Source organism: Papaver somniferum, chromosome 1 (assembly GCF_003573695.1).
Source record: "Papaver somniferum cultivar HN1 chromosome 1, ASM357369v1, whole genome shotgun sequence".
Taxonomy (NCBI): domain Eukaryota; kingdom Viridiplantae; phylum Streptophyta; class Magnoliopsida; order Ranunculales; family Papaveraceae; genus Papaver; species Papaver somniferum.
The window spans coordinates 37,064,154-37,074,816 of NC_039358.1; the positions used below are offsets into that span (position 1 = coordinate 37,064,154).

The 10,663-nt window shown below is 38.0% G+C and overlaps 1 pseudogene; it reads left to right on the plus strand.

The window, feature by feature from the left end:
- The first annotated feature begins 296 nt into the window (after positions 1–296).
- Positions 297–9,214, plus strand: LOC113283292 (annotated as a pseudogene).
- Positions 9,215–10,663: the final 1,449 nt, after the last annotated feature.

Here is a 10,663-nt window from a genome sequence, read left to right on the forward strand (position 1 = left end):
AAAAGCTGTAAAATTATAAAAATTGCTGTATAAAATTACCTCGACTCTTTATCCGCATTTTTTAAATGACAGATTTAGGGATTGATTCTTGAGTTATGAGTTGGTAGTTGGGTAAGACATGGTAGCTGACCGAGCGCTGGAAGATTCTGCAGATCTGTAAGCTTAATGACAGAATCAGGCAGCATTTTTCCCCAAGCCATGCCCATCTGTTTGGCAAATGGATACATTTGGATACGGATATTACATTTTCTATATCCATATCCGAAATTCTTTCAAACTACCCTGATAAACTTCACATAACTCCAACTCTTAAACCCTAACTTCTTCGGCTGGTTTCAGATTAGAAGAATTCTGAGCTTAAAATGGGTGGTAAAAAGAGAAGTTCTGATGATGAAATAATAATAGAAGAAGCAGAAGATCTAATTCTCACTTCAGATGATGATGATTCTGGCGATGAACCCAAAACTATTACTCCAAAACCCCCAAAAAAATCAAAAGAAGAAGATGTTGCCGAACCATCACCAGCAGCTCCTGTGTTGGGACGCCGATTCACCAGGATCCTATCATCCTGTATCTGTTAAACCCATGGAAAGAAGAAAGAAAAGAAAACAAATGGATAAAGAGAGACACAAAACTGAAGAAAAAAAGGTCAAAGTTCCCAAAGTTCAGGCAAACACTGATGCCTCATCATCGAGTTCGAAACCGGTGTTTCATATAAGTGTTTTTAATGATTTAGCATCTGTTGATTCATCGATTAGAGAAGCAGCAACTGAAACATTAGTTAAAGAGTTGAGAGATGTTCAAAAGGAGTATAATTTAGTTGAGAAGAAAGGGGCTGATGATCAATTACAAGCTGAAAAGAAACATGGGTTGGATAATTGTGCTTCTTCTTTGAGATATGCTATTCGTCGTCTTATTCATGGAGTTTCTTCATCTAGAGAGGTATGCAAAATAGTTTCAGGCTGTTCAGCAAGGTCTTTTAATGCCTAAATGAATGAATGATTTTTACTGTGCTAAATTTAGTTAATTGGCATGCTAAGGAAATACAATTGCACTATACGTGATAACAACAACTTTTAGTTAATGAATTGCAGCAGATAATAGGATACTGGTACTTGTTTGTTGGTACTGACTTGTGGCGTGTTTGCTGTTATGTGTTGTGTATGAAGTGTGCTAGACAAGGCTTTGCGTCGGGGTTGACTGTTGTTCTTAAAACAATTCCAGATATCAAATTGGATGCCTTGATGAAGTTAATAACGGATATACTAGTAGTTAATTCATCAATGAGGGACAGGTAATTTGACGGCATGAGTTTCTGTCTTGAACAATGATTTGATCAGGTTGGTATTGTCTTACACGTGAGAAAGATTTTTGAGATTTTTTATCTATGGATTTTTAGGAAGCAAAGGACTGCCTATTGGGTCGACTCTTTTCTTATGGTGCTGTTGCAAGATCAGGACGTGTAACTGAAGAATGGATCTCTAATAACGATACACCTTATGTTAAAGAATTTACCGGCTTGGTTATCGCTCTTGCTTCTAAGAAACGGTACTTGAGAGAACCAGCCGTCTCCGTGATTTTGGATTTAGCTGAAAAGTACACGTTTCTGTTTTCAGCATTTGTCCATGAAAATAGATTTCATCTGGCTGCCTCTTCTTGCTTTCTATTAGAATTTCATGTATCCAACTCTTTATGTTCTATCCTATAAAAAAAAACAATGTTTTAGAGGGTCTTTTTAATGAAGGGAAAGTAAGTACTACTGTTGGACTCCTAATTGTTCCCAGGATTCCTGTTATGTCCCCTTTTAACCTAGCTGATTAGACACTCACTTGTGCATTTTGTTTGAAGTTGGGGCAGCACTAAGCTCTTTTTTTTTTCTTTTCTTTTTGTCATGGATTACAAATTTAACTCCAGTCCTGTTCCATGGGTTCTGGCAGCACAATTATGTTTGTTTGCAGTGCCGATTAGTTTGTTCGTATAAAATGCACTAATACTTCTTTTGGTCTTGCAGTTGCCTGTTGTAGCATTGTCTAGTCATGTTGTTGAAGCGCCAGGCATGATGGAGTGGTTTAAAGATGCAATGGAGGTTGGAAATCCTGAAGCATTACTTCTAGCCTTGAAGCTAAGAGAAAAGATTTCTTCGGACATTGATGTATTCGGTGGACTTCTGCCACAACCATTTAGCCCAAACAAGATGTTTACCGCTGACCATCTGAACTCTCTTGTCTCATGCTTTAAGGTATTCCAAAAGCTTGTATACAATGTATAAGCATAGTGGGTCGTTTAGGTGCCAGGGAGAAGATTAATAGAGTTCGTCAGTCTTGACCTTATTTTGTAAATTTTGTAGGAATCAACCTTTTGTCAGCCTCAAATTCACAGTCTGTGGCCTGTTTTAATAAATGTTCTCCTCCCAGATACATTAACACAACCGGAAGATGTAACTTCCAGTTCAAGTCCCAGCAAAAAGCATAAAAGGAGTCGCAAGTCTAGTTCATCAGAGGAAGAGGTTGCGAAGAACCTTCGATGTTTTTACGAGATTGTTGTAGAAGGATCTCTGCTTCTATCTTCCCATGATCGAAAAAACTTAGCTTTCAGTATTGTGCTACTTCTCTTACCAAGGTTACCTGCATCGTGTATCCAAATTGTCTTCTCTCATAAGCTAGTGCACTGTTTGATGGATATCCTCTCAACCCAAAGTGCCTGGCTATATAAGAGTGCACAATGTTTTTTGAAGGAGATAGCTGATTGGGTGAAGAATGATGATGATCGCCGAATTGCAGTTATTGTGGCCCTACAGAAACACAGCAATGGAAGATTTGATTGCATAACCAGAACTAGAACAGTCAAAGATTTGGTTGGAGAGTTCAAATCAGAATCTGGTTGCATGGTGTTTGTCCAAAACTTGGTTAGCATGTTTGTGGATGAAGGGGCAGCCTCAGAAGAACCTTCGGACCAGAGCCAGACAACAGATGACAATTCCGACATGGGCTCAATAGAGGATAGAGATTCTGCCCAAATGAGGGACCAAGATTCTTTGAAAAATTGGGTTATAGATTCTCTTCCTAGGGTTATCAAGGACCTGACACTAGATACGGATGCAAAGTTTCGGGTGCGGAAAGAGATACTCAAATTTCTAGCCATTCAGGGTTTGTTTTCTGCATCTCTTGGTTGCGAAGTGACATCATTTGAGTTGCAGGAGAAGTTTAAATGGCCAAAGGTTGCTACATCGATTGCTTTGCGCCGGCTGTGTATAGAGCAGCTGCAGTTGTTACTAGCAAACACTCAGAAGGGAGAAGCCTCATCCTCTCAGAAAGAAGTAGACTCACCCTCTCTGTCGAGTGTCTCTGAGCCAAATGACTTGGGTTTATACTTCATGCGGTTCCTCAGTACACTATGCAACATCCCTTCTATTTCAATCTTTAGGCCCTTAAATGAAGAGGATGGCAAAGCATTCAAGAAGTTGCAGGAAATGGAAACTCGCCTTTCTCAAGAGGTAATTTATTTCTGATTTCTGTTGTCAGGAGGCCTTGCTATGTCTTAGATTCTTAGAAAATACAATGCCGTTATATCTAGGAAAATAGATTTTCTTTTCTGAGTTTTGTGTCCTGTGCAATGCAGGAAAAAAATACCGGTCCCAGAAAAGATGCAGATAAACTTCGTGCTCTGCGTTACTTGCTCATACAGTTGTTGCTCCACATACTTCTACGACCTGAGGAGTTCTTTGAAGCGGCCTTTCAACTCGTTATCTGTTGCCAGAAATCATACCCTTCTCCTGATTTTCTTGAGTCGGGAGAGGAAGACGATGTTATGGATGATAGTGAGACTCCAGAACCAGAAGTGTTTGATGTTCTAGTAGATGCTCTTCTGTCTTTATTACCTCAATCATCTCCTCCTTTACGTTTGGCTGTTGAGCAGGTAGGTTTAATGATATGGTTGAATAAATTTAAAAACTATGTACTGGTCCAAAAGAATGAATACAGGTTAAACTATGTAACTTTCTCCACTTAATGTAATCATTTTGGGTTTGTTGTGTACAGGTTTTCAAGCACTGTTGCAGTGACATTACAGAAGCTGGTCTTCTCCTGATGTTACAGGTAATCAGGAAAGATCTCAAACCTGTCAGGCATCAGGCAGCAGACTCTGACGACGAGGATGATGATGAGGAGGAAGATTTCTTCAATATTGAAGAAGCAGAGGATGATGGTGAAGATGAAGATGAGGTAGAAGAGACTGTTGACAGTGATGACTCTGCTGATGACTCTGAAGTAGTGGCCCGAATTAAGGCAGCTGCTAGTAAAGAATTAGCTGATAACTCCGATGATTCTGATAGCGGGATCGATGATGATGCAATGTTTCGGATGGATTCGTATCTTGTTAAGATTTTTAAGGAGAAGAAGAATCAGCTCGCTGGCGGTGAAACTGCTAAGTCCCAGCTTGTGTCATTCAAACTTCGTGTCCTCTCATTGCTTGAAATTTACCTGCATGAAAATCCAGGCAAGTAATTTCATCTAATGGCAAGTGTTATTGTTCTTACTTATATAAGCAGGTAGAATTCTAGTAGGTTTGCTTCTATGGTCCATCACGAACACATAATAGGTTTAGATTCTTCTTGTCGCAAAATATTATTTATTTTAAATATTTTAGCCGCGATCATAATACTTTTGTTGTTTTCTTGCCGCTCAGGTAATCCCCAGGTTGTGACAGTTTACTCATACTTAGCTCGGGCATTTGTGAGCCCACATTCTAGCCATGGTAACAATCAGTTTGATCAGAGGATATGGGGAATTCTGCAAAAGAAAATCTTAAAGTCTAAGGAATATCCAAAAGGTGAAAATATTCAGTTTTCTATTTTGGAATCTTTATTGAGTGGAAGTTTGAGGCTGGCAGCGAAACCATTCAAGAAAAAGAATTCTTCTGTGGATGTGTCAAATAAAAAGCAAGAGGCTTCTTTAGCCAGACACAAAATGGTTACATCTCTTGCTCAACAGGCAACATTTTGGCTTTTGAAAATCATTCATGCGGGAAATTATTCCAAGTCTGAACTGGAAAAGGTTGTTGAATTATTCCAGCATGTGTTCGTGGAGTATTTGGATTCGAAAAAGTCTGGATTGAAACCTGATTTCGTAAAAGAGGTTTTCCAAAGGCAAACGTGGCTTGGGCATAAACTCTTCAAATTCATCTTAGAGAAATGTGTTGGTGCAAAATCGGAGTTCAGGCAAACCCAAGCACTCGCGGTGTTCGCCGTGATGTTGAAGTCACTGGTTTCCAAAAAGAATGGGGAGTATGAGAGTCCTCTGGGGGAAGACTTGATAGCCCAAATGCCGTTATTAGCAGAATTGATTTGGAAGCTGATCACCAATATGCCAAAAAAACAGTCTTGGAGAGCTCAAGTTCGTTGTTCTTGTGCCAAAATATTCAAGGTAATTTCGATGCTTAATGTGGTAAAGGAGTTTCTTAAAGCTCTAAGCAAAGAAGCTACAGATGCTAGTGAATCTCACCTTAATTTGATCAATAATGATTTTCTCAAAGTTCATAGCCATGAAAACTCAAGATTGCGAGTGTCAGCTTAATTTGATCAAGTATTTTCTCAAAGAAAAAGAATATTCTCAAAGCAAAGAAGCCTCTGATGCTCCTGAATCTGAGCCTAATTTGATCAAGGAGTTTCTCAAAGTTTGACCAAGAAAACTTCTGATTGGCAATCTCGGCCTGGAGAGTTATTTCTCTCTCTGAAGGAACTTACGATGTAGCTGATATTTCTCTACATCATTGTATATCAGAAGATATGATTGCATATTTCCATTTTTTTCCTTGCAGGAAATCCTGACTGAAAATTAAAGAGTTAATAGTACTAGCTTTTAATTCGCATATCAGAACAAAGTTTGACTTAAATAGTACTAGCTTTTAATTCCCAAGCTATACCCAGATATTTCTCTACATTTTAATTCCCTTATCGCATTTCCATCCTTATTGCATAAAATACTGCAAAGCATTATTTCTGTATCCACATCGTGAACAGCATACCAAGACTACAGGTCGCAGTGACTGTTGGTGTGTCCCAGAAGCATTGAAGACTGGTTGTTATTCTTTTCATCTGAGAATTTCATAAGGTAAGAAGTTTGTCTTTCCTTTCTCTTACAGAAATCTGAGAACATTTCGGTTAGATAATGCATGCTGTCCTGAAATCCAGGAAATTTGTTTTCTTTTTTAGTTAAGTTTCAGTTAGTCAGTTTAAACCTTTTATTTTGGAGATCGTCGCCCTCCTGTGCACCTTTAGTTTATTGATGACTGAGTAATTTAACGACATTTCATTGTATTTGAATAGCTGAACATGGTTTTAGGGTTTTTACGAAGCCAGAATATACCTCCTTTAGTCTTCAAGCTCAACAATATAATGGCTATTGGATTGGATTGGAACCTAGAAGAACTTAAATTATGATACTAGTACAGTTTAGGATTTTGAATATCTTGGAATTTTAATGTCCTGCATTTTTCTTACTGAAAGCTGAAACAGCATTTTGGTGTGGGGTTTTCTTTGTATTTGGCTTTCTTAATCGTCAACAGTTAGATATGCTGTCCCAAAATCTCAGTTTTATTTTATTTGTTTTGGGTTTGTCAGTTTTAACTGTATTTGCATTATGCGTAGCATGTGATAAACAAGTCTTGTTAGCTTGGAACCTTATGTTATTTTTCCTTGTTGAGTTGAGGTTGGGTTTGAAAAGTGAGTTAGCAAATTCATGTCATACTGAAAGAACTCAAATACTGAACGTCCATTGATTTCTTTACCTCTTTTGGCTGTTTTACAGGAACCATCATGGTATGAGGCATTATTGGGGTCTCAGAGTTCGTGGACAGCATACCAAGACTACAGGTCGCAGAGGTAAGACTGTTGGTGTCTCCAAGAAACATCGAAGTCTGATTGTTATTCTTTTGAGTTAAGGTTAGAAGTTTGTCTTTAGGACTCAAATCATGATATTAGTATAGTTTAGGATTTTGAATCTCTCAGAATTTTAATGTCCTTCGTTTTTCTTTCTGAAATCTGAACGGGAATTTCTTTGCATTTGTTTCTTTATTGCTCAACAGTTAGATATGTGTGCTGTCCCGAAATCGCAGGATTTTTTTTTTTAAAGTTCAGTCTCACTTAGTCAGTTTAAACCTTTTACTTAGAAGGTTGTCGTCCTCCTGTGCACCTTTAGTTTGTTGATGACTGAGTAATGTGACGACATTTATTGTACTCTAGGGTTTGTACAAAGCTAGAATATATCTCCTTTAGTGTTAAGGCTTAACAATATAATGGCATCTAGCATCTAATGATCATGGCAGCCTAATCATATATATAGGTAATGATTAGGGTCCCAAGTTATTTCGTTAATATCCCACGTTCAGTTTTGTCATTCTCTCTTTTGAATAGTTGTTTCAATTTGGAGGTTAAAATTTCCTTGCCAAGATCATACTAGAACTTGAAAAACCTGTTGGATTGAATGTGCAGTACTGAGGCGATATAAGGTCGAATAAATAATTTGCATCTCCGACGGTATAAACTAATAGAGAGGATACTTTGCTTTCTGTTGATTGAAAAGGAAGCTTATTTTCGGTTATTTCAGAAGTTTTTTTATTGTACCTGTTTTCACTGTCTCTATGTTCCTTTTAGTTTGATGGCTGAATAATGTAGTGATATAGCTTATAGTGTGACATGACATCTTTTCACATCTATCATTCATCTGTTTGATCTGTAAGCTCTATAGTTAATCGCAGCAAGGTTCATGGAAATGTCAGCTTGTTCAGTACTTGTTCATTGAAGGCGGAGCCCTATTTGCTGTTTCATTTTAGTTTCTTATACTTGATAGCCTACCTGCCTTGTGTAATTTATTGTTGCTGAAGATGAAGAGTTCTGCCAATTTACATTGTAGTTGCTGAAAAATCTAGTATACTCTCTGGATGCTCATTGTATACGACCATCCTAACAGTATCTTCGTTATTTGGGTGCCTTATATAGTGGCCGTCTATGAATGTAGCATCTGCAACAATCACTGATGAGTGTTGGCAACTATGCCAAACCTGAGTATATAGGTTTAGATTTGTCCATGAGGTATTTCTTACGGCAAATACCATGTCACCTTCTTTCAACTTGATCAGCTAAGTTCCCCTTAAGATCTTCTTTTCCGCTTCTTGATCAGCCAAGTTCCCCTTGACATCTTCTTTTCTGCAAGATTATTTTTTGTAATATTGATTCTTGTTCCTTCGTATTTTTAGTGTTCAGCAAGATTATTTTCCGCAATATTGACTTGCAGAGTCTTGTGTATTCGAACCTCGACTGTGGAAACCATCCAGTCTGAGCATCATGACTATACGGCACACATGTACACTACACATAGATTCGCCAACGCCAGAGTTGTAGTATAATATCTGCTATCATGGCAGAATTTGTACTTAACTGTAGAATCGCAACTCTGTTTATGCTGGAAGCTTCACTATAAGCAAGCATCACTAAATCTCGCCAGTCCAGCTCCGATTCTTTCCGTAGGAACATAAACTTCGTAAGATTATGATCCTTGATTAATCGATTTCGCTTAGGGTATGTCTTAAAATGCACCTCACTCTTCTTTGTCTTTTTCCCCCCCCCGGAACCAGGTTTTAAACTGCATCTGATAGCAACATCGAAGTAAAATGGCAGAAATTTTCAAGTGACAGCAACTACAAATCTAACTTTCTTTTGAAACGTTTTTCTCTGAAAATTTCTGCAAAAACATGTCATAAGAGTGTACTACATCTAAATACATTAAGACTTCTCAATCCGTCTTAGCTGTTTGTATGTACATTCAGCCCTTTGATTGATGTTCTTACCTCTTTTGGCTGTTTTACAGGAACCTTCATGGTCCTTGGACAGCACACCAAGACTACAGGTCGAAGGGTACTGTTGGTGTCTCCAAGAAGCGTTGGAGACTGGTTGTTATTCTTTTGACCAGAGAAGTTTTATGGTGAGAAGTCTTGTCTTTCTGCTATAAAGTTGGAAGCTAGGACTTAAATTATGAAACTAGTATAGTTGAGGATTTTGAATATCTCCAAATTTTAATGTCCTGCATTTTTCTTACTGAAATCTGTGACACCATTTTGAGATGGGAACTTCTCTGTATTTGGCTTTCTTAGTGGTCAACAATTAGATATGCTGCACCGAAATCTCAGGAATTCTGACTTGTGTTGAGTGTTTTCTTTTAAAGTTTAGTTTGAGTTTCTCAGTTTTAACCTTGTTTCAAAAAAAAACCCTTCTTACTTGCTGTGAACGTTTAGTTTCATGATCGAGTAATGTAATCAATTTCATTGAACTCGAAAAGTTGAACGTAGTTTTAGGTTTGTATCAACAATATAACGACATCTAGGATCGAAGCAATCATGGCAGCCTAATCATTTATCTAGGTTATGATAAAACTGAAGGTTGGGTATAAATTACTGTATCAAGATGACCGTAGGACTTGAACACTTGTTGGATTGCACACAAGCTTGAATTTCTAGTTTACATATGAGACTAGATACATTGCTCTCCATGAACTGAAGAGAGTTTTTTATTGGTCGATTTCAGATTTTTTTTTTCTTTTCTATTTTTGACCTAGTGACCCTGGATGAGAAAACATCTACAACTTTCTTTTCTTTCATTTTCATAGACAACGGCCTTCAGAAAAAGGCTAATGGTCCCCTTCAGCAATTGGCAAGAGCCAAATTGGAGGAACAAACTAGTACATAGTAGAATTGTTCATCTTAGCCCATTGAATAAGTTCATGGGCTATAGAATTACAGACACGCAGTTGAAAAGTAAATAGACAAGCAACTAAGCTAGAAGAGAAAAACTGAATATCCTTGAAAATAACATCCGTTCTAGAGTCAACATTAAGCAAGCCCGCAGAAAATTGATCGATGAGATCTTTAGCATCACTCACAATAATGATATGAGTGAGGTTTTGTTGCACAACTTTCTTCAAGACTGTCCAAGTAGCTCTGGCTTCAGCTTCTTCTTTACTTCAAAAACCATGACAATACAAAAGGAGGCAGTAACAGAGAAGTCTCTCATCACATAGCCTGCACCATTATCCCCAGAAACTTCATCATAAGCACCATCTGTATTACACTTTATCCAACCAGTAGGTGGGGGCATCCAGTTGTCACAATAACCAATCTGCAAATTATGGGAGACGGGATGTGTAGATTTCCTAGTAAGAAGCATAGCTCTAGCTCTAATCAGGACAGTGAAATGGTTTTCTTTAACATTTTGGAAAATCAAATTATTTTCTACTTCTCCAGAGAGACCAAAGGATAGCAATAAAAAGACACTGATCTTCATCATGAAGTTTAGAAATAGGGTCAACAAGCCAAAACATCATCCACTGAATAAAGGATTTATTCGTGAAATCCTGAGTGTTAACAGAAAAAGAAGAAATGAACCAAACACGACTAGCAAAGGGACAGAGGACCAAAGCATGTAAAATAGACTCACGGGGATCATTACATCTAGTACAGTCAACAGAATGCATAGACATTCTAGTATTTAAAACAGTTCTAGCAGGCAAAGCATTCCTGGTGGCCTTCTAGGTGAAAATTTGAATTCTATATGGCACTCTAATTTTCCAAATGCGCTTCCAGAGAGCACTACAAAGGGAGGGCCTTGACCCCCGAA